Raw genomic sequence first — 26,289 nt, forward strand, 5'->3', positions numbered from 1 at the left:
GTAACATTCAAAAATCCACTGGAAAGTCATTCATTTCACTTTATGGTCCTAATTAGCCATTTGTATAGTTCTATAATTAAATATGTTCCTTTCTCATCAAGTTTTTCACTTTAGTAATGATACCACTGTGCCACAAACAGGCCCCATGCTGCTGGGTTTGGGACTTATTCATAGCATTTAATTGGTCACCCAGTGGTTAGCCAATAACCCCTTCTATGGGAAGCAACACTCTGAATGCTGTTAATGGGCTGGAGGCACAGTGATTGCCTCCTGGTACCCAGCAGTACTGGGAATAAAGCAATTTCCTCCACTGTGTTGTGTGCCCAATAGCTAATCCTCTCCACTCCTGAAATGCACACTATTTGGTTATAAGTATTTGTGCTGGCTTACTTACCGCTGGGTTGTTAATAGGCAGTGATTCTTCAATGCTCCTTCAGTGAAGTTACAGTCTGCTTGCTGACTGCTAATTAAAACAAGTTTGCTCTCTAAGACTGCAACTAAAAGGTAGCAAGGTCATCTTATTTAATGCAGTAACCTTTTATTTAACAATGTTGATACACACTACTCATATGTGCACATTTTGTAAACTGGCATGTCTATTATTGATTGCTTCAAAAAAACAAAAATTGAGCTACTGACTAGTCTGCTTTCCTTTGAAGTGAAATTGTTAAGATTCCTTAGTCCAGGCCTCTGTTATACAGTTGAAACACAAGGCTTACTGCAGGATTCTATTTACAATATTTGAGCTTCTGAAAACAAAAAGAAAAATGTCAACTTTACTAACCATAAATATTCAAGCCGTTAAAGTAATAGTTGGCTTTGTTTCCCATGTGTTTTGTTTTAATTATAGTTTGATGCATGAAAGGGCATTATAGAGGCTCCAACTTAGAAAGAAAGTAAAGCAATCGGTAGATGGCACTTCCTAACCGCCTGCTTGGTGTAAATACATATAGTTAAATCTTAGGAATGGGGTTCTGGGAAATAAAGTGAAAATTGAGAGACTTGTAACAAGACAGAGACAATCATATTTTTGCTTGTATAGTGCTCAGATATTTTTATGTCACATCTCATTGAGATCTCAGGAAAAAAAATTCTAATTTGCAAAATTTTTCATGTGTGCTTCTTCCTTAATATTCCAGAGATTCATCTCCAGGGATGACAAAGAAAACAATGCAGTATACTCTGTAAGGCAATATGGTACCTCTTCCTGCCATAGGCACTTTTCAGAGAACCAGGAGTGTCAAAGTGAATTATTCAGGGCTCTCAAAGTTACTCTGCCTCAAAGATAAACATTATTGCTTTAGAAAATAGACTTCTAACTCTCAACCATAAAAAAAAAAATTAGAAACAATTTTAAAATTCTCTTCTCCCAACCAGAAAGAGAAGAGACATTTTAGAGACAAAATAGTGTAGCTGTGGAAAAAAGAATGTTGTCTCCTAGGGCAAGGTGACGTCACAAGCAATTTGTCTCTAATGTGTAAAGCAAAATACATTTTAGAGGGTTTTAATGTCAAGAATTTAAATACTACTTGGGAGTTAGAGTGTCCTGTGTTATATACTTTGTAAAAGGTGTTCATATGTCACTGTAATTATGCAGATACAAGTGCATATATTCAACAAAGAAAAAAATTCACTTAAATATTTTTTGTATATATATATATACAAAAATATTTATATATAGTGGTAAATCAATAGTATTTCCCTATTGCTTCTGAAATAATACACAAACATCAAGGATATACATTTAAGCTGTGCAATAAAATATTTAAACTGAAGTACAATAAACGTTCTAAAATCAACAGCCAATAAATTATCTTTATAACTCCTGTTTGATGATACTTCTTCAGACCATTCATTGAGTTATAGTAGACACAACTTATAGTTAGTTAAGATTCAATGAATGAATGTGTGTATATGCACACACGTATACACACACACATAAATCTTCATTAGTAGTGATGACTCTAATAGTGAGAAAATAACAAAATACTTGTAATTGGAAATCTCTTTTTTCCATTAGCAAGTTACCTGACCTTAGACATATTATTTTCTCTCTTTGGTCTTTGTTTGCTCATATGGAAAATAGTAGTAGAACTATACTGTAAATAGATCTATCTACTATCAGTCATTATCTCCTAAAATATTTTGAAATGATTATTCATCTATATCCATATCTCTATCCTTATATTATATATATATATGATACATATACATACATATTTATAAACTCTGACTTATCTGATATATTTGTGATAGGGATAATTCTGAAAGTGTTGATATTATTTATCTAATATTTTGTGCACTAGAACACTAAATGCTAAGGTTGGGAAATAGTCTAGTGTAGAGAATAAGAGTAGAAGCTCCATAGTTGTGCTTTCTGCGTCTGTCACCCACTGTCTGTGTGATACTGGACAGTAGACTTAACTTGTATGTACCATGGTTTCCTTAGTTTTACAATAGGGGACATCATAATATCTACCTCATAGGGTTACTGGGAGGACTAAATGAGATAATGTACAAAGTGCTTGTAATATAGTGCTGGAACATTACAAAGACTCAATAAACATCAGCTACCATTATAGTTATATGCAAAAATCTCATTTGATTCTTGCCACAACCCTTGATAGATTCATTCATTTTTTTCAACAAATATATGTATATATTATATATAAAAATTACATTACATTTAGTATCGTGTGTATATCTGATACCATAAGATGTACTGATGTATACAGACAAACGATGTAGTAAACATCCTTTCTGTCCTCACAGGCTTTAACATTTTTGAGGCCATGTAATTTGAGTAAATGTACAAACAAACAAATTATTATTGCAGATGTGATCACAGTAATAAGGGAAGAAAGCTCACAGTGCAAATAAAATACAAAGCTTGGATTTGAACCGGAGCTTTGGGATAAGGGATTTTATGTATATGACTGCTCTGGTGAGCATCACCAGTGAGTGATGGATGCTGGACTTCATCAGCATGCATGCTGGGTGTAGAGTACTGTAGATAGTAGACTCAACTTCAGCAGGATACAGACAGTTACTTCCAGCTCACAAGTAAAGGAAGAGTAGGAGAGGGAGAGAAGAACAATGAAGAGTATGTAAGAGAAAGACAGTTTCTAAATATAACACTTCGGGTATGCTGAGCTTAGATTCAGTCATAGGAGCCATTTGAAGTTCAAGGCATCTGTGGCAAATAGGAATTAGAATAAGGAAGAGAAGTAGAAGAATGAGGAAGAAAAGGAGGGGACCAAAGGGCAGGGGGAGGAGGAGAGAATGAAAAGGAGAGCCTTTACAATAAGACTGGATAAAGAAGAGAATAAGAAAACAAGTGGGAAATAATTAAGAGGAGTTTTTTCTTATATTGACTATCTCATAACCATAGGAAGACAAAAGAAGAGCAAAGAAATTAATTAACAGTAGAATTTGTAAGGAGAAGGTTTAATTTTATTTCACAGGATGAGCAGTTTCCCAACAAGATATTGTGTTGTAGGATTCCTGATTCAGGTGAGAAGATAAGTTAAAGGGATATATTTGAGTTTATTCAGATATCAAGAGTTAGGGATCCCATGCTGTGTTTCAGGTCAGCAGGAGGACTAACTTTATTTGATGATTGCATAAGAGACAAAAACCCAAAACTACTTAAAGAACTTGGAGATAATTCCACTTTGGAGGCTAAATGGGTTATGAATTTTATCCAGGTGTGATCACGTTCCTAAAGATGCTGTTGTGAACTTACAATGCCAAGAACAGACATATTGGGCTTTAAAGGACAGTAATAAGCTCGAGAGATCCCTGAGGCAAGAGAGAATGAGCTTACATTACTCTCAGAATTTTCTCATATATGGTCAGAGAAGGTTATGATTGGGGCCTGAGACAGTCAAAGACATTCTATCAGAAGATTTATGAAATAATGTGTGTATAATGTGTCACCAGAAGCAGTGTTCTGGATGTGAAGAAATAAGATTAAAAATAATACATTTTATTATGATAAGATATCTCACTTTTTAGGAATCTATTCCACATAAAGAAAATATTAATTTACTTCTGGAGCACCTTACACACCTATAAGCATTCAACAAACACTTATTTTTGTATTTATTTATTCATATTTTAAAGTTTATTGTTTTTAATGCTTCTTGGTAGATTCAGTTGCCGAAGGCATGAATACATTTGACATTTTGCTGAGACATACTATTTAACCATAGGTACTGCCAGGCTGTTGTGTGAACAGTCACTGGTCTGAGGAGTGAGTACTCCTATTTTGCCTTTAATACACACTTCAAAATGGCTTAGCTGTTGGTTATTATCCTTGCCACTATAGTGCTGCAATTTTTGAGATTAAAATCCTGTTTCCCTGAGTAAATTGGCTCCAGAAAAAAAATCAACATCTAGTATGATAAGAGTAGTCATAGACTTCTGCAGTAGTCTAAGTCTTCTTACATAGGCCTTGGGAAACTATGCATTACTGGAAAAATTACATTGTTGTGTTCATAAGAAGAGCAGTAGTTACACTGATTGGAGCATGGAGAGAAATGTTCCATTAACATTTCCAGAGGAGGCAGAGAAAGCTTCATTAAAGACATAACTCTTGAGCTGAGATGGGAGGATGGAGTAGATAAGAGGGCTGTATCTTCTGGCTGGAGTACACTGTGTACCCCTTATCTGCTCAGGTATGGTGGCCTACACCAGCTTAGTGGTTGTGGCAGTTGAAATGTTTGGGCAGACATGAGCTATTTCAGGGGTGGAAATGGCAGTGTTTGATGATTGAATATGGTGGCAGTGGGAAATGAAGGGTCTAAGAGGACACCCAAATTAGATTTAAACAATTTCTTCATTGAATATATAGGAGACAGAGGTATAGGAAATAAAGGAGAAAAGACAAGTCAGATGGAAAATCAATATGTTTAAAATGGGGATAATGATAACACTTAAGTTTGTCATGAGCAGTAAATGAGTTCATAAATATGAAATACATAGAATAATGTTTATTCATTGTAATTACTTAATAAATGTTAACAGTTACCATTAAGAGACATAATAAGTAAATTAATGTATAACAAATGGATAGACTATCATGGTAAGTGACATACCACACAGTGAAAAAATTTTCAAAGTAACATAAAGAAATAAAAGCATACTTCTTAATTAAGTGATCACTGTAATTAATATAATGTGAAATATTGAGTCAAAGTTGTAAAGAGATGCTCACAAATGCCTAAGAGTAATTTTTCACATTAAAAGTGTTTCTCTGGAAACATTAAAATTGAATTCTTCTATAAACTTTAAGGTGAAAATGGGTACCAAATGCAAATTGCTTATGAGCATATTGTATTGAAAGAGATGCTAAATTAAAGAAACAAGAAGGGGAACAATTGAGTTTGTAACCTCAGTTCAAAGAAATTCTATGAAATTCTGACTGTAAGAGCAATGGTTTTATGAAGAGATGGTACTAGGATTGAGATGAGGGCAGGAGGAAAGCTGGGAAAAAGAACAAGGAGCCAAATGAGAAACAGCATAGAGAAGTCGGCTGTCACAGGGGAAAGGAGAAAGAGAACACATGGAAAACAAGGCTTTGCTTAATGATATAAAAGTTAAGTGGAGTTCCACAACTCATGGAGAAAATGGGACCAATGTTTCTAAAAAAACACCAAAAGAAAGAGGGGAGGAGGTGAAAAAATGTAATCATCCAGACCTGATGTGAAAGGAAAAGGGACAGAAGTATGTAATTTATGAAAGCATTGATGAAGTAATTGAAATCACACAAATATTGAGATAGCAGTTGAAAATGAAAAAGATTTAAGACTATATAGGAAAAAAGGGCTTTACTTATGGTACATTCTGAAAAACTGAAGCTAGGTGTACTTAAATTTGGCTGATTTTAGATATTATAGAAACATTTACTGCAAGTCTTAGGGCTGAGATTGAGGGATTTTGCTTCAGTTAACAGTGGATGAGAGCCATAGAAGAATGATACTTATATTAATATATATAAGATAAATTTGTGAAACATTCTCAGTATGTTGGAATGCATGAGATCATACATAAGACTTTGGAAAAGTTTAAAAATGAAATGTATAGCAATCTTAAAAAATTCCCAAAAGGAATGTAAAAAATAAAACCATTTAAATTTATGCTGATACTTTGCACATAACATGAAGGATAATATTGGAAAGGGATTTCAGCATTCATAGAAAACATGAAAGTAAATGAAAATTATAACTAAAATATTTCTAAAACCAAACATTTAATTGGCATGTAGAAATGGAGATAAAAAAATCACTTATTTAAATGCATATGCTAACAATTTTTGACTATTTAATCAAAAGGGGTAGAAATGCCTCAGCAAAACTTTTTAAAAAGGTGCAAATAAAGGTCACTTTTATGTCTTCTGGTGATTCTATGGTATTAGACAAAAAGAATCATCCCAAAGTGAGATGGCAGCTGTGTATAGAGTATGAATAAATCTTATTGAAATAGAAATAAATGGAATAATAAAAATGATCAAGTATATGGGAACTAGCCCCTTTCCAAGATGTCAGAGAAGTTTGTAGGATCATTGGTAATGATGTAAAGAAAGCTCTTGAAAGGAGAGGTAAATCTGAAGAAATTAAAGACCTAATTATGTATTCCCAGTTGCAAAAACATTAACAGATAAAAGTACAATAAGATAAAAAAGAAATAATGGTAAAATTGGAAAATTTAATAAATTTATTTAGACTGTAGAGGGATGCATATAATAGAGGGGTGAAATGTTAGGAATGAATCCAAGCCTTTTCAGCCCAATTCACAGAGTTTTCCAGAAGAATAAAAAGTAATGGATATAGACAGAAGAAAATGTGTTTTAAGATGGTTTGGAAGGAGAAACTGTAGACAATAAATACGTTGCTTGCAAAATTGTCTTAAAGGGAGGGAAAAAATAAAAGTTTCCAAGAAAATTAAAAATGATTTAAGCAAAGGCATCAAGATTCAAAAAATGATGTCTGATCTCCTTGGTTGGACGGTGCTTTGGGACTAACAGCTCTACTCCTGCATTTCCCAAGACTTCTGAGTGTAAAGGAGACTTTAGCAAAGGGTTAGACTTGAAAGGTAGGTGTTCCTAATACAACATCATATTAAGGAGGTTGAATTGCATGGGAATGGCACTGTAATATCGCTGAAGATTTTGGGCAAGACGGTGACACACTCATTTGTGTTGTAAAAAACACCCTCTTGATATCTTGTTTTAGCAAGGTAGCAGAATAAATTATCTAAAATCTTTCTCACTACAAATGTATGAAATTTCTGGGTTAAAAACTAAGAAAAATTATTTTTAATGTTTAACAGCTTTCTCTTTTGCAAGAAAGAAAGAGGAAAAACTCACTGAAGGAAAAAGAAACTAAAAGTTAGAGGCCTAAATGTTTGAATTGATATTACAGATGCCCTGAGAAGTTTATTTTTCCTGATACCCCAAGAGCTGTGTTTAATTCCTACAATTGGGCCAGGAAAGTGGCTGAGGCTTTGTAAGAGGCAGAGACTTAGAAGTGGAACATCAGCATAAAGCAAGGGCTTTAAAATAAAAAAGCCATAAAGGGTAGGGAGAGTGCCATTCCACTATTGGCACAGGGAAAAGACAATAAAGTTTGATTCACACTGACTTGAGGTAAAAATTATCAAAGTGTTCTCTAAAAATGTAAACTCCAATTCTATTCTTTCCATTTGTGTGTGGTCCAAATTTATTGTACTTGTATGGTTCAGACAATATCAGACTGAAGAAATAATACAAAAGTTGGTCTCACAGTTTTAATTCATTCAGGTTCTATCAGACAAATATAAACTCCTTTAGGAAAACTCTCCAACAACCAGTGCCCCACAGGATACATATTATAAATCATATTACCAAAATTTAAAAACACTAAAATTACAGTCCATCAAAAGCAAGATTTTAGAGGGACAAAAAGGAAAAATTACAGATGGAGAGCTTCAAATACTAAGAAAATATTTTTTAAAAGTTATAAAACAAGTATGTCTAAAATGATAGTTGAAGTAATTGAAGTTCAAAGAAAAAAATAACACAATGTGGAGAAAATATTGGCATGTTGAGATAATTTAACTAACTTTAGAACTGAAAAATATATAATTGTAATTAATATCAAAAGTGTTGCATGGAAGTTTAGATGCAGATGAAGAGAGAATGAATAAATAGAAATATTGATGTTGGGAAATTACCCAAAATGCAACACAGAGACAAAGACATGAAAATTATGAAACAGAGGTTATGAGAAAAAAGAGTAAACAAAGGAAGTCTAATGTGCATCTGATGAGTGATAATAGGAAGAATAGAGGAAATATGTTTAGGGATAATGATGAAAATTTTATCAGAACTTATGAAAGAATCCAAACTTCAGGAAATAAAACTAGTTGAGAGAAGGAAAAACAAAATGATTCCACACCTAGACACATGATAGTGAAATTGCAGATTTCTAAAGACAAATTCTTAAAAGCTACTAAAAAAGCAAAGACAGATTACCTACAATGGAAGAATAGTTAGCCTGAAATGGCCTTCTGAAAACTAAAAATAAGGATCAGATGACATTGGATTATTTTCATAGTGCTGAAGAAAATGTTGTTAAACTAAAATTGTATACTCGCCTAAAAATAAGAAAGGAAAACTAAATATGTTTTCACATAAGACTAAGGAAATTTACCTTGGAAAGATCTTCAAGGAAAAAAATAGAAAAGGGTTTATTTTAGGAAAAAGTAAATTAAACTCAGAAGGAAAGATTAGTATGCAACATGAAATTGCAGATTTTTTGGACAACTCAAAGTACTTATAATGTAAAATAATGATGATAAAATATTAGTAGAAGCAACTTTTTTGAGGTAGAAATAAAGATAAAACATAATATTGTAGACAACAGTATTATGTTCATTGAGGATGATCCAGTTTTGTTTGGGAAGAGGATAGTGAAATTTGGTATTTTAGATTTTGTATGTAAAATATTTTACTAAACTTTAAGGACAATACATAAAATATAGAAATATCATGTACAACCCTCAAAATTCTAAATAAGGAAAAGAGAAAATGAAGGATAACTTTGTGGAACCAATAGAAGTCAAGAAAGAAAAACCAAAGAAGATACATCACGATGAGCAATCACAAAATAAGAGGATAAGAATAAAATCAAACAGATTAGTAATTACAAAATTTTAAAGATTAAATTCACCACAAAAGAGAGACTATTCTAATTGTTAAAAAAATAATACTAACAACACTTGGCTCTATGTTCCTACTAAAAACATGTGTACAAGATGACAAAGTAAGTGGAAAAACAGTAGGAAAAGATGTAACCATTCAGATTTCAGGGTTTCATTCTCTCTGTGATTCTTTCACTTCTAGTGCCTTGAATTTTCAGATACTCATACTCTAGATTTGGTCTCTGGTACCTCAAGCTGGTAAGGCTTCCATTCTCTGCTGACATCTAAATGCAGTTTGGGGAAGACTGTGAGTTGAAAGCATAGCAAACTTGCAGATCTTATCAGGAGCAGTTCTGTCTTTCAAGGGTGCTCTTCCAATCCCAGTCCCCTTCATCTCTGACAGATTTTCTTGTAGTCTCCCTGGAATCTACAGTGATTAGCTGTCATTCAGTGGCTAGGGAAGAAATACACTCAGAATTTGGATTGCAGTCTTCCTGTGGTTGTCTCATTTCCAGCATTCCCTTATATTTCCAACTGCTCTGCTGTTCTGAATTATGTAATGTCTACCACCTGAAACCAGTAAGATTGCAATTCTCCACTTCCAGAACTAAGAAATGGAGTGTCCCCTAAGCAAGAAAGTCAACATCTTTAGGTTTAAATGCAGTGCAGTAGGAATTTTTTAAAAGTATAACTCTACTCAGGTCTCTGACTGCCTTTAATATATTTTCCATTATCTTCAAATAGTTGTTTTTAGTATTTTTGTTCAATTTGATAATTGTTTTTTGTAGGAGGAATCATTTAGAATGTTCATACCATCATTTCTAGAGTTTCTACCCCATTTTATTTTTTCCTTATTTTTAGTAATTAAAAAATTAGTGAAAATGAATACGTGCTAATTTTATATTAAGATAAAGGCCATTATTCAGGTTATCAAATTGGTGCATTGGTTTTTAGTGTGAGGTGCTTTCACAGATTTGGTCACAGAGTATTCTCAAATCCAAGAGTCCTGTCTAGGTGAATGGTGGCAGATGAGAAGATAGATGGAGTAATTCTCTACAAATCTTTTTGCTGGAGCAATAAGCTAATTGTATTTTCTTCTTGGATTTTAAAAGACTGAACACGTTGCTGTACAGCTGTTATGATACACTGATAATTTAGGTACTAATGGGTGAAGCATATATTTCATTGAATGAATGTAGCTCATTTATTTTTTTAGACTGCCAGTGTATTTCCCATAAATATTTTTATGGTGTCAGAATTAACCCTTTTTGAATTCCTACCAAGAAATATTTTTATCTAAAACCTCAAATAACTTAAATATGGGATATATGTGTATGCGTGCATTGTGGAGTCACATTTTTCTTTTAGAATTCAGACTTAATATTATCATAGTATCAACCGAAGAAAATAGCTGAAAATTGGTGCAAAAGTTGTGTGGTTAATTTTGTTAATTATGTTTTTAGTAATATTGGGTATAAAATTAAATATAGGGATTTATGAAAGAAAACATGGCTCTTTGTCCAGTTTAGAGCATATGTTTTGAACTTTCTGTCTTTATTTTTTCTTCACTTCAGTAAACGATAAAACAAAGATCTGTATTTATGAATTTCCTGAACATTAAGTTTCAAATTTTGGGCCCAGTGAGTAAAAGTTGTTGTGACCATGTTAAACCCATTCATGGCAATAATTTCTGTTACTCTGGCTGCTGAAAACATTTGGTACATCAAAGCAGCACAATGTATTTAATACTGTGGAATAAAGTATATACCAGGGCAGTAATAGGGTGCAATAAGATGAGGTTGCAAATTTCAATCTTTGTATATATGTTTTTATTTAATTAATTTATTTATTGGCTGTGTTGGGTCTTCATTGCAGTGCGTGAGATTATCATTATGGTGGTTTCTCTTGTTGTGGAGCATGGGCTCTAGGTGCATGGGCTTCAATAGTTGTGGCCCATGGGCTCAATAGTTGTAGCCTGAGGGCTCTTGAGTACAGGCTCAGTAGTTGTGGCACACAGGCTTAGTTTCTCCACAGCATATGGGATCTTCTTTCCGGACCAAGGATCGAACCATATACCCTGCATTGGCAGCCCGATTCTTAACCACTGCGCCACCAGGGAAGTCCCTCAAGCTTTATATTTTTATAAGCTTTCTCAATTTTAATAGCATATTTACACACAGGATTTTATATATAAATTTTTAATCAGTTGCTTCCTTTTCAAATAATTTAGATTTATACATCAAGAATATTTATATTTGTATAATAAAGATGTTTACTGTGCGAATAGAATCTATTTTATTGTTTTACATCTACATTTTTCTTTAAAATGAATTATAGGGCTTCCTAGGTGGCGCAGTGATTGAGAATCCACCTGCCAATGCAGGAGACATGGGTTCGATCCCTGCTCCAGGAAGATCCTACATGCCGCGGAGCAACTAAGCCTGTGCGCCACAACTACTGAGCCTGTGCCTATGAGCCACAACTTTTGAGACCATGTGCTGCAACTACTGAAGCCCATGCGCCTAGAGCCCATGCTCTGCAACAAGAGAAGCCATGGCAATGAGGAGCCCGTGCACAACGAAGAGTAGCCCCCACTCACTGCAACTAAAAAGAAAGCCTGTGCACAGCAAAAAAGACCCAATACAGCCAATGAAATAAATTAAAAAAAGAGTATTGAAATACAATGAATTATAGCAAATAAAAGTAAGCATTTATATGTTTGCTTTCCTAGATTTATCTTAGAAAGAGATTTATCATAATACTCATCTTTACTCAAAATATATTGAAATGTATAGAACTTCCATCTTACAATATTTTTGTTTTCAATGAATATCAAAATAAATGTTCTTAAAGTTTGCGAAAATACTGTGTAGACATAATAGGTTTTACTGTGTCTAGTGTTGTTTAAGTTGATGCTTCCTAGTTATATACTCTTTATAAATTGTATTGTGTTCAGGGAGCTAAAGGACATCAAAACCCCATTTTTTCCCTTTAAAATTCATCTTGGATTCTTACCATAACTATATAATATAAAATTTTTAAGGGATCAAATTTTAATGCAACATTATTACTCAGAATGATTAACTGTGTGGTACTGAAGCATACTGAAAGCTAGTGAAGAGGAGCAGAAAACCAAAATTGGCAGAGATATTATGGGAAGTTGGTGAAATTATTGTAGTAAGAGAATTATTTCTTTTGCGCTTGTGGCTTCCCATAATATTTTAGAAAAATAATAATAAAGTGGCTATCAAAATTATTTAAATGTGGGACTCAAAATGACATTCAGGTATTCTGGCTTAGGCAGTTGATTTGTTTGCTTCCTAATTACTGATTTTCTGAGACTTTTCATTCCTTTCCAAGTTTATAATCAAAATTCAATAAATCATTGAAGGAAAACTTGGTTACAAAATGTGTATGTTTTACTCCATCTGAGTTGTCAAGATTTCTTTTTTTTTTTTTGTCAAGATTTCTTAATGAACTTAAAAGCTATTTCTCATCTCTCATTATTTTCACTTGGCTCTGATTCTTTTATAGAGGTGAAGTTGAGGCATGTTTCAACAAAGATATAGATTAAGGTAAAAGAAACCTAGAGGAAAAGTAGCAGAAGGATAAGGCTTTAGAAAGGAGAATGAGGCTAAAATAGATGGATACCAAAAATAGATTAGAACAGAGAGATGGCAACATTAACAGAGAAATAAAGAAAGGGAAAATGAAAAGTAAAAAGCAAAAATGAAAGGGAGTGGCAAAAAGAAAGTAAGAATGTAGTAATCAGAGGATTTAGGAAACAGACAATATAAAGATGTGCTCATATATTTGACAGATCTAAATAACGTATTGAAAAATTCTTGTCTTTTAAAACCATGAAATGAAATGTATTACCTAGCATTTAAAACAAAAAATTTCCTTGACCTTTTGTTAATAGAAGTGTAGACATGCAACAATAAAAAACAGTAAAAAATATCTTCTGTTGAATTTTATAGATTTCTAGTGTCTGGTAATTCTATTTTTCTGAAATTATATGTGATGTTATATGCATATTATTCTTGAAAAATTAATTAGAACTACCTTGAAACTTAATGGTAGTATTAAAGACCCTTCCCCTAAATGATTCAGGATTATAATATGGGTTAAGAGTAAAGCCTCATTTTATCAATATATTATTCTAGAAAACATTGACTTTCTGCAAAATTATGTCCACAAGTACCTCAAATAACATGAAATACAAATATATACTTTAATTCAGTTCTTTTTTATATTACAGGCAATTAGCCCTTATTCCCCAAGGCATAATTTTAGAAGAGCTGTTCGTTAGTTTGTAACCCTCCGTTAATATGCATTAGTATTGCTACCAATTATATTTTTTTCAGCTTTATAGAGATATACTTGACAAATTTGTAAGATATTTAAACGCAGAACATACGGGACAATGGTTAGTCTTAGTATAAAGCCCTTTGCACTTTCTTCTTTCTCCCTGAACCAGCACAAATAAAAAAAAGTGTGTACTGCTCAGAGAGGCGGTTTCATCATCTTGATCATTTCCATTTCTAAGACAGTATTTCATATGAATTTGAACAAAAGGATATATCTACAAAATATCTTATTTCACTGCCTCCACTTTTAACATACTTTGTGCACTTCTAAACATCTAGAAAGACTAGATGTTTCAAATAAGGACAAGTTTGTCCACTATATACACAGTAGTGTTGAATAAACTACACACATGTAACAATGGCTATATCTGAAAGTGTCTTCTGCATATAAACATTCTAGTCTAGAACCCTTCATTTCTCCAAATACCTCTTTTCCACCATCCATCCAAAAGTGGACAAGTACAGGCACATGTGCCACTTAGATGTGATTTACAATTCAACTTCCAAAGGTCCTTCTCAGAAGACGGCCTTTCAATGAATTTTAACACAAAGTGTACAAAATATGTAAGTTTACTAACTCTTGTCATGCATTGGCAACCTCTTTAATATCTAGAGACTAGATATTATAAAATTGGGACCCATTTGTCCAGTATATACATAATGTATACAGTAAAGTTAAACAAAATGCATGTAACATATAGAGCAATGGATAAGTTGAAATGTTCTAGTACACACTAGCAAAACATTTAGCTATTTGAAGTCTGTACTGCTGAATTTCTGTTTTAAATACCACTTCTGATATCCAGTGATGAATAATCAATATCACCATATCAGTAATAAAAACATATAGGTCATTAGGATTGAATGTTAAAACTGGAATATTTACTGCAGTGGTTTGAATATTTGTGCCCCCCACCCCCAAATTCATATGTTGAAATCCTAATCCCAATGTTATGGTATTTGGAGATAGAGACTTTGGGAAGCAATTAGGTAATAAGGATGGAGCCCTTGTGTTTGGCATTAGAGTCCTTACAAGAACAGGTCAGAAAGCTAGCTGAGTCTTTTTCTGCCTTCTGAGGACGCAGCAAAAAGATGGCTCTCTGTAAACCGAGAAGAAGTCACTCACTAAGAGCACGACCACACTAGCACCCTTATCTCAAACTTTCAGCCTCCAGAACTATGAGAAAAAAAAATGTTGGTTGAGGCATCCAGTCTATGGTAGTTTGTTCTAGCAACCCTAAATGACTAAGACATTCACACTGAAATATAGATAAGCATTCTATATGTAAATTGGAGTGAAAATATCCTTATAGGATCTATATTTTGAAATTCTGTCAGTTACTGGATTTTTTAAAATGCATGTATCGTTGCAAGAATAAAATGCTTCAATAGTTAATGATGATTGTGAAAGCGCTTTACCTACAAATTATTTAATAACTTTCAAGTAGTTAAATAAAATTTAAATAAAATAGACACTCTGTGAATAATTTTCCCCTTTACCATGGAGATGCTGAGATTTTTTGAAGTTTCAAAGTGAGATGCAGAATACTGGGAAAGCACACCAGCCAGATAACTTAGGAATGAGAATATTATGTGTTTTTCAAGCCAACAATTTTTTAAGTAGTATTCTGAGAATTCCTAACAGAAATTATTTTTTTCTGTTAATATATAACCTATTCTAAACATGATTTCTAAGCTATTTTAACAATGAAATGGTAATAATAATTAATATTATAGGACTATAGATTCATTCTTTCATCCTCAGATTTTGTACTATGATGGTGGTTTTGGCTTTGGTCTCTGCTTCAGCCAAGGATTTATTTTACTACTTGGCTAATCAGCTTTTGGCGAAAATGTATGTAATATGTTTTCAGGCTAACTTAGACCCTGGGAGCTCCTCAGTAATGGTATCACCTATCTACCTATCTGTCTATCTATGTCTGTCTGTCTATCTATGTCTGTCTATCTTTCTATCTATTTATCTATCATCTATCTATCTATCTATCTATCTATCTATCTATCTATCTATGTATATATCATCTATCTATAATCTATCTATATCTATCATCTATCTATCTATCTATCTATCTATCTATCTATCTATCTATCATCTATATATGTATCATGTTTTTTATTACCTCCCTTGATAAATTCTAGAAGATGCTAGTCATAGCGTCTAGATTTGCACTGTAATTCCCAAGGTCATTTTAATAATCCTTTGAGAAGGATCAGTGCTGAACATTTTAAGTCAGAATGTATGTGGCTATTAGCATTCACAGGGTTGAGGCTAAAGGGTTATATTTAATTTTATTTGCTTGTCACAGTTCACAATGAGCAGTCAAACAGATAAATAAAATGAAATACCAAACTGAGAGAAACTAAGTCACATATGCCAAGATGCTTGAAGTATTCAGAGCATTATTCCAGAATGCACTCTGAGATTCTCAATGTGGTGTAGACTGCAGCCATCATAGAAAATATGTATTTTGGGCTCATGAAATGGTGAGACTTTACATATTTCAAAAGCATGATCTTAGTCGTATTCTTTATGGACCAAACATACGTGACTCAGATTCTGGTGAATATTCCTAAAAGGAAAAATAAATAAAATGCTTTTGCTTTATCAAGATATCAATGCCAGGGATCATTGTTAAGATATACCTTTCTGGATTCTAACATTATCATGTCGTAGTGGCCCTGACATGCAAAAGTGTGGATACCCCAATAGCCTACTAGTCTTATTGCACTCTTTTTCATATCCATGGAAAAAAGTTGGGTGGGAAAAAATGGCAAATGCCTGACATACTCTTATTTAAGAAGCAGAGGTATAAGGAGAAGGTAGTCGAATGTTCTGTAAAAAGAAATTTCCATCTTTGTCCCTCATTTTGGAGAAACCAGCGCTTGCATATCCTGCTCATGAATGTGGTGCATTTGAAAATAAATGCAAAATCTAATGACATTGTAAAGCACCTTGAAAGGAAATTGTTTTGCCTAAAGAAGTTCACAAATAGGGGAAGCATTAATTAGTAAGAAGGCAGGGCAATGCAGCAGAGGGCCTCAAGAGAGACCTTCTCACCCCGTGAGCCAAGGAATGCATCACCTCGCCACTTTTATTTCAGGAAAAGATGGCTAAATTTTCATTGCTGAAGGGTAGTCAGGCTAAAGGGTCTATGGTTGGGTTGCTATGCATGAAATACCTCTGAGCTGAGTTCTTAAATTCTAGAAAATAAAACACACATGTACAAACATGCACATAAATACTATATGTGTGTATGCAAAATCTGTATTGCAGAGAACCAGCAATTTGAAGGCTGACATTTTTGACAGTATGTATGTTTCTTTCTTATATGCAGAATATTAGGGTTGTTGAAATTTACCTCCTTGGTTTTGACCTATCCTTTATACTGCAGACAGGTACACAGCCCCCATTATCTACAGAATAAAATAAAATTTATTGTGACAGTGTTCATGTCTGACCCCTGCCTTATCTTGCAAGCTTCATCTAGACATACCTTAATGCTTTTGTTCTTATCTCTCCCTTAGACTTAACTGTCTGTCTCATCCTTTCCACCAGTAGACTGTATATAAATCCTTTAAGATTCAGGACAAAAGTCCTTTCCTGTAAGAAACACTCAAAAATACTTCCAGTCATAAATGAATACTCTTTCTTTTCCCAGATTAACAGTGTGTTCCTTTTTTTCTGTCCTGTGCTGTAGTGGAACAGGAATCATCTGTGTTTCAAGGTCAAATGACACTACTGCAGTTACCCCAGTTAAGATGACCATTATCTATTTCTTATATTGCTAGGTGTTTTATTCCTAACTAGTTCTCTTGGATGGAAACTTGCTTCTTCTAACAATTCATTTTCTCCCCCCGTGGTTCTCAACCGTTCGTCTATAGCATAGAGTATAACTCAAACTATCCATAGGCTGTGTCACCAGATTTTAATGAATATGTGAGTTTTATCTTAACTAGAGCTTTATAAATAAACTGTTAAAATAGTTTGACAAGATGCTGAGCAGGGTAGGACACATAAAACTGGGGTGCAGCTCTCTCCAAGTCATATTATACAGTGGAATTACACCAGAGGAAAATCTAGTGTATACTGAAACATGTAAAAACAATTTGTCTTCGATGAAGTAGGAAAACTGAGTTTATTGAACAGAGACACAGAAATGAAGGTTGGCCAATGAATCAAATTCAGTCTGGATGCTTTTCTACACAGCATAAATCATTTTTATACTACTCTAATGTCAGAGTCGTAATTGTTACTCAGTTGTTTGTTTTGGTTTTCAGACTGACTTACACTGCCTTCATGTGTGTCTTTTAACATTTTTGATGTGTGTCCACAATCCCCCATTCTCAATTCTGAATTCCCAATACTCCAGCACCAAATGTTTCATGTTAATTCTTTTAGTGACAAACCTGATTTGAACTGATTAGTTTCATTTAAAATGAAATATATATTTTGATGGAGGAGATATTTTCATGTATTTGATTGTAGTGTGTTGCTTCAGATCCCTCTGGGAGTCTTATATAACATCCAGGGCATTTACCTTATTACTTTTCCAGAAGTCCAACATATTCTGAATTCTAAATCATATCTGATCCTAAGGGTTTCAATTAAGAGATTGTGGTCATGTATTTAAAGTTTGTCTCTCAGAACAAATGTTCAGAATGGCTGATATTCAGTGACATTTCCCAAAAGGCAAATCTGACTCTGCGTCTCTGCACCTTTAAATTCTTAGTGTCTCTAAATGTTTGGTAGAATTCACTTTTGAAGCCATCTGGCCCTGGACTTTTGTTTGTTGGAAGATTTTTAATTGCATTTTGAATTCCATTACTTGTGGTTGGTCTCTTTATATTTTCTAATTTTTCCTGGATCAGTCTTAGAAAGCTGTGCCTTTCCAAGAATTTGTGCATATCTTCCAGGTTGTCCATTTTATTGGCATATAATTGCGTGTGGTAGTCTCTTCTGATCCTTTGTATTTCTGCAGTGTCCATTGTAATTTCATCTTTATCATTTCTAATTTTATTGATTTGAGTCCTCTCCCTTTTTTTCTTGATGAGTCTGGCTTAAGGTTTTTCAATTTTATGTTCTTAAAGAACCAACTTTTAGTTTTATTGCACTTTGCTATTGTTTTCTTCATTTCTATTTCATTTATTTCTGATCTGATCTTTATGATTTCTTTCCTTCTACTAACTTTGGTTTTCTTTGTTCTTCTTTCTCTAGTTGCTTTAGGTGTAAGGTTAGATTGTTTGAGATTTTTTTTTTTCTTGAGATGAGATTGAATTGCTATAAACTTGCTGCATCCAATAGTTTTTCAGTCCTTGTGTATGTGTTTTCATTTGTTCTATGTTTTTTTTAAATTTTCACTTTGATTTCTTCAGTGATCTCTTGGTTATTTAGCAGTGTACTGTTTATCCTCCATATGTTTGTGTTTTTTTTCCTAAGCTCTTTATTGGAATATAATTGCTTTACACTCTAGTACCAGTTTTTGAGGTACACCAAAGTGAATCAGCTGTATTTATACACATATCCCCATATCCCCTCCCTCCTGCGACTCCCATGCTCCCTGTCCTGGCCCTCTAAGGCATCACCCATTATCAACTTGATCTCCCTTGGTTATGCAACAGCTTCCCAATAGCTATCAGTTTTACAGTTGGTACTGTATATGTCTATGCTACTCTCTCATTTCATCTCAGCTTCCACTTCACCCCTCCGCCAACCCCATGTCCTCCAGTCCATTCTCTGCATTTGCATCTTTATTCTTAAACTGTCACTGGGTTCATCAGTACCATTTTATTTTTTTTTGATTCCATATATATGAGTTAGCATACGGTATTTGTTTTTCTCTTTCTAGCTTACTTTGCCCTGTATGACAGTCTCTAGGTCTATCCACTTCATTACATATAGCTCAATTACATTCCTTTTTATGGCTGAGTAATATTCCATTGTATATTTGTGCCACATCTTCTTTATCCATTCATCTGTTGATGGGCATTTAGGTTGCTTCCATGTCCTGGCTATTGTAAATAGTGCTGCAATGAACATTATGGTACATGTTTCTTTTTGGATTATGGTTTTCTCTGGGTATATGCCCAGTAGTGGGATTACTGGATCATATGGTAGTTCTATTTTTAATTTTTAAAGGAACCTCCAAACTGTTTTCCATAGTGGCTGTATCAGATTACATTCCCACCAGCAGTGCAGGAGAGTTCCCTTTTCTCCACACCCTCTGCAACGTTTATTGTTTCTAGATGTTTTGATGATGGCCATTCTGACCAGTGTGACGTGATACCTCATTGTGGCTTTGAATTGCATTTCTCTAATGATGAGTGATGTTGAGCATCTTTTGATGTGTTTATTGACCATCTGTATGTCTTCTTTGGAGAAATGTCTATTTAGGTCTTCCTCCCATTTGTGGATTGAGTTATTTGCTTTTTTGGTATCAAGCTACATGAGCTGCTTGTATATTTTGGAGATTAATCCTTTGTCCATTGCTTCATTGGCAAATATTTTCTCCCATTCTGAGGGTTGTCTTCTTGTCTTGTTTATGGTTTCTTTCACTGTGCAAAAGCTTTTAAGTTTCATTAGGTCCCATTTGTTTATTCTTTATATTATTTGCATGATTCTAGGAGGTGGGTCAAAAAGGATCTTGCTTTGATATATGTCATAGAGTGTTCTGCCTATGTTTTCCTCTAGGAGTTTTATAGTGTCTGGCCTTACATTTAGGTCTTTAATCCATTTGGAGTTTATTTTTGTGTATGGTGTTAGAAAGTATTCTAATTCATTCTTTTATGTGTTTCTGTCCAATTTTCCCAGCACTACTTATTGAAGAGGCTGTCTTTTTTCCATTGAATTCTTGCCTCCTTTGTCAAAGATAAGGTGCCCATGTGTGCTTGGATTTAGCTGTGGGTTCTCTAGTCTGTTCCATTGATCTTCCTTTCTATTTTTGTGCCAGTAACATACTGTCTTGATCACTGTGGCCTTGTAGTATAGTTTGAAGTCAGGAAGCCTGATTCCACCAACTCCATTTTTCCTTCTCAAGATTGCTTTGGCTATTTGGGGTGTTTTGTGTTTCCATACAAATTGTAAGATTTCTTGTTCTAGTTCTGTGAAAAATGCCATTGGTAATTTGATCGGGATTGCGTTGAATCTGTAAATTGCTTTGGGTACTACAGTCATTTTCACAATGTTGATTCTTCCAATCCAAGAACATGGTATGTCCCTCCATCAGTTTGTGTCATCTTTGATTTCTTTCATCAGTGTCTTATAGTTTTCTGCATACAGATCTTTTGCCTCCTTAGGCAGGTTTATTCCTAGATATTTTATTCTTTTTGTTGCAATGGTAAATGGGAGAGTTCCCTTAATTCCTCTTTCTGCTCTTCTGTTGTTAGTATATAGGAATGCAAGAGATTTCTGTGCATTAATTTTGTATCCTGCTACTTTACTGAATTCATCCATTAGTGCTAGCAGTTTTCTGGTAGAGTCTTTAGGGTTTTCTATGTATAATATCATGTCATCTGCAAAGAGTGACAATTTTACTTCTTCTTTTCCAATTTGGATTCCTTTTATTTCCTTTTCTTCTCTGATTGCTGTGGCTAAAACTTCCAAAACTATGTTGAATAATAATGGTGAGAGTGGACACCCTTGTCTTGTTCCTGTTCTTAGAGGGAATGCTTTCAGTTTTTCACCATTGAGAATGATGTTGGCTTTTGGTTTGTCATATATGGCTTTTATTATGCTGAGATAATTTCCTTCTATGCCCATTTTCTGGAGAGTTTTTATCATAAATGGATGTTGAATTTTGTCAAAAGCTTTTTCTGCATCTATTGAAATGATCATATGGTTTTTATCCTTCAAGTTGTTGATAATGATGCATCACATTGATTGATTTGCATATATTGAAGAATCCTTGCATCCCAGGGATAAACCCCACTTGATCATGGTGTATGATTTTTTTAATGTGCTGTTGGATTCTGTTAGCTAGTATTTTGTTGAGGATTTTTGCATCTATATTCATCAGTAATATTGGCCTATAATTTTCTTTTTTGGTGCCATCGTTGCCTGGCTTTGGTATCAGGGTGATGGTGGCCTTGTAGAATGAGTTTGGGAGTGTTCCTCCTTCTACTATATTTTGGAAGAGTTTGAGAAGGATAGATGTTAGCTCTTCTCTAAATGTTTCATAGAATTCACCTGTGAGGCCATCTGGCCCTGGGCTTTTGTTTGTTGGGAGATTTTTAATCACAGTCTCAATTTCCATACTTGTGATTGGTCTATTCACATTTTCTACTTCTTCCTGGTTCAGTCTTGGAAGATTGTATTTTTCTAAGAATTTATCCATTTCTTCCAGGTTATCCAATTTGTTGGCATAGAGTTGCTTGTAGTAGTCTCTCATGATCTTTTGTATTTCTGTGGTGTCCGTTGTTACTTCTTTTTCATTTCTAATTCTGTTGATTTGTGACTTCTCCCTTATTTTCCTGATGAGTCTGGCTAATGGTTTATCAATTTTGTTTATCTTCTCAAACAACCAGCTTTTAGTTTTATTGATCTTTGCTATTGTTTCCTTCATTTCTTTTTCATTTATTTCTGCTCTGATCTTTATGATTTCTTTCCTGCTCACTTTGGGTTTTTTTTTTTTCCTTTCTCTAATTGTTTTAGGTGTAAAGTTAGGTTGTTAATTCAATATTTTTCTTGTTTCTTAAGATAGGACTGTATTGCTGTAAACTTCCCTCTTAGAACTGCTTTTGCTGCATCCCATAGTTTTTGTGTTGTTGTGTTTTCATTGTCATTTGTTTCTAGGTATGTTTTAATTTTATTTTTGATTTCTTCAGTGATTTCTTGGTTGTTTAATGGCTTATTGTTTAGCCTCCATGTGTTTGTATTTCTTACTGTTTTTTTTTTTTAGGTAATTGATGTCTTGTCTCATGGAATTGTGGCCAGAGAAGATGCTTGATATGATTTCAACTTTCTTGAATTTAATGAGGCTTGATTTGTGATCGAAGATGTGATCTTTCCTGGAGAATGTTCGGTGCGCACTTGAGAAGAAAGTGTACTCTGTAGTTTTTGGATGGAATGTCCTATAAATATCCATTAAGTCGAGATGGTCTAATGTGTCATTTAAAACTTGTATTACCTTATTTATTTTCTGTTTGGATGATCTGTCCATTGATGTAAGTGGGGTGTTAAAATCTCCTACTATTATTGTGTTACTGTTGATGTCCCCTTTTATGGCTGTTAGCATTTGCCTTATGTATTGAGGTCCTCCTATGTCGGGTGCATAGATATTTACAATTGTTATATGTTTTCTTGGATGGATCCCTTGATTATTATGTAGTGTCCTTCCTTGTGTCTTGTAGTAGTCTTTGCTTTCAAGTCTAATTTGTCTGATATGAGTATTGCTACTCCAGCTTTCTTTTGACTTCCATTTGCATGGAATATCTTTTTCCATCCCCTTACTTTCAGTCTGTATATGTTGCTTGGTCTGAAGTGGGCTCTTGTAGGCAGCATATATAAGGATCCTATTTTTGTATCCATTCAGTCAGTCTGTGTCTTTTGGTTGGGGCATTTAATCCATTTACATTTAAGATGATTATCGACATATATGTTCCTATTACCATTTTCTTAATTGTTTTGGGTTTGTTTTTTTAGGTGTTTTCCTTCTCTTGTGTTTCCTGCCTAGAGAAATTCCTTTAGCAATTGTTGTGAGGCTGGTTTGGTGGTGCTGAATTATTTTAACTTTTGCTTGTCTGTAAAGCTTTTGATTTCTCCATTGAATCGGAATGAGATTCTTGCTGGGTAGAGTATTCTTGGCTGTAGGTTTTTCTCTTTCAGGACTTTCAGTATATCCTTCCACTCCCATCTGCCCTGCAGAGTTTTTGCAGAAAGGTCAGCTGTTATCCTTATGGGTTTTCCCTTATATGTTATTTGCTGCTTTTCTCTTGCTGCTTTTAATATTTTGCTTTGTGTTTAATTTTCATTAGTTTGATTAATATGTACCTTGATGTATTTCTCCTTGGGTTTATTCTGTATGGGACTCTCTGTGCTTCTTAGCCTTGCTTAATTATTTCCTTTTTCATGTTGGGAAAGTTTTCCACTTTAACCTCTTCCAATATTTTCTCAGACCCTTTCTTTTTTTCTTCTTCTTCTGCGATGCCTATGATTCGAATGTTGGTCAGCTTAATGTTCTCACTAAGGTCTCTGAGACTGTCTTCCATTCTTCTCATTCTTTTTTTTTGTTTTCCTGCTCTGTGGCTGTTATTTCCCCTATTCTGTCTTCCACCTCACTTACTCATTCTTCTGCCTCAGTTATTCTGCTGTTTATACCATCTAGAGTGTTTTTAATTTCAGTTATTTTGTTGTCCATTGTTGTTTGTTTTTTCTTTAGTTCTTTTGAGTCCTTATTAACTGTTTCTTGTATTTGCTGTATTTTGTTATGGAGATTTTGGATCATCTTTACTATCATTACTCTGAATTCTTTTTCAGGCAATTTTCCTATTTCCTCTTCATTTTTTTTGGTCTTGTGGATTTTCATCTTGCTCTTTTGCCTGCCTGCAAGGTTTTTCTTTGTTTTTTCATTTTGTCTAATTTATAGGGTTTGCTGTCTCCTTTCCCTGTGCTGCCTAGTAGTAATTCCTCTTGTTTCTGCTCTCGGCCCACTGTGGTGGAGTTTGTCTAGTGTCTTCATTAGGCTTCCTGATGGGATGGTCTGGTGCCTGCTTTCTGGTGTGCGGATCTGAGTCTTTTCCCTCTGATGACAAGGGCCATGTCAGGTGGTATGTTTTAGGGTATCTGTGAGCTTAATATGGTTTTAGGCAGTCTGTGTGCTGATGGGAGGATTTGTCTTCCTGTCTTGTTTGTAGTTTGGTTTAAGGTATTTAGCAATGGCTGTTGCAGACAGTCGGATGAAGCCAGGTGTTAGACTCTGATAAAGGGCTCTGTGAGAATTCTCTGCAGTTAATCTTACCAGTGGCTGAGGACTCCCTAGTGGTCTATCACTCTGGATTCGGTCCTCCCTCCCCAGAGCCTCCTACTTGACTTTTCATCAAGTAGTCCAGACTTCAGAGGTTGCTTGTCCTGGCAATAAAGGGATTTAAAAAAGACTGTCCAAGCCCCAGACTAATGGCAGAGTGTCGAGTCAAAAAAATACTAAATCAAGGAAATACATATATGCCCAAGACACACAAACACTGAATCTAATAGAATATAAGGCACTAGAAATACCTGACAGAAGAACCCCAGTATGCAATCAGACAATCAAAGAGAAAACCAGCTAAATTTCAAAGCAAAAAAAAAAAAGAAAAGAAAAGAAAAAAAAAAAAAAAAACCACACACACACACACAAACATATATCCAGAGAAATTTTCAAAGCTAGGATCAAATATAATAAAGAGCAAGAGTACCACCAGTCAGACTGAAGATTCCCAAAACAAAATCAGACAATTATAATTAGAACTAAGGTAAAGACCAAACCTAATAATAAAAACCAAAACAGTGTGTCATCTGGAGGATAAAGCAAGGAAATGCAGCAGACCAATAATATTGATTTTATGTATATTAAGATAAAATATACTAAAAAAGGATAGAAGACAGGGCAACAGAAGAGAATAGCATGGCTGGTAACATGAAAAGAAAAAGAAAAAAATAAAAATGTATAAAACATAGAGAAGGAAAGAAGGTAGGAGAGATATAGTCAGCACTACAAAAAACTTAGCTAGAAATAGAAATATATAAAAAGACTAAAAATAAAAATAGAGGAAAAAAGTAAAAAATATTATAAAACTTTTAGATCCCTCAGGACTAAGATTGTAATTAAAAAAAAAAAGAAAAAGAAAAACCAAAAACCTAAAAGTGACCCCAGAATGAACCAGGTAAGTAGGATTAATAATAATATTTCTGTTTCCTTGGGGTCTCAGCTGTAAGTGTCCTTCTACCCTCCTTGGGCTTTTTGTATTACTCTGTGACCAGCAGAGCTTCCTTTATTGTTCATCTGTAAGTGCTGGTGTGTGGGGGAAGAGAGGGTACAATAGTGGCTCCTTCCCCTGGGAGTGAGTGAGCAGTAGCACCCTGCCTGGGTTGCAGTGGCCCGGGTGGCGGTGATGGTGCCTGTTGCAGAGGGAAGCTGGCAGCTCAGGCCGAGTGAGTGCCTGCAACCGTGGCTCCTCCTCACTGCATACTACTCTGCAGTGGCCCTGCCTGGGTCACAGTGCAGTGGTGGCAGTGCCTGTTGAAGAGGGAAGCCAGCAGCTCAGGTGTAAATAGAATGTTTCCAGAGCTGGGCCATTCTGCAGAATTTTGACTCTTGGCTGTAGGCACTCTAGGACAGCCCCACTGGGGGCCTTTGTTATCCTTGACTGACATAGTCAGGCCCAGAGGGGGTCTTCGTTTGTCCGTCGCAGGCGCCAAGAGAGAGACTACAGCTGTGGCTCCTCCCCGCTGCTTGTGAATCAGCAGTATTGAGCCGCCACCATGCCTGCCCAGCTTTCTGTGGTAGGCATTCTCTGCTGCAGATTTCTTCCCTCCTATCCCCTCAGTCCATCTCCCCACAGCCAACAATGTTTCTCACCCTGAACCAGTTCTCCGCTTCCCACGTTCCAGCTCCCAGACCCCCTGTTCAGCTGTGAACCCACATCTCAGTCCAGACACACTGAGCTGTGGTGCAGACCCTCTGTGTGTTTCTCGCTCTTCTCTGTCTGCCACAGATCAGCCACTTCACCCTCTTTGAACAGTCCC

The sequence above is a fragment of the Hippopotamus amphibius genome, chromosome 2 (genome assembly GCF_030028045.1).
Source record: "Hippopotamus amphibius kiboko isolate mHipAmp2 chromosome 2, mHipAmp2.hap2, whole genome shotgun sequence".
Taxonomy (NCBI): Eukaryota; Metazoa; Chordata; class Mammalia; order Artiodactyla; family Hippopotamidae; genus Hippopotamus; species Hippopotamus amphibius.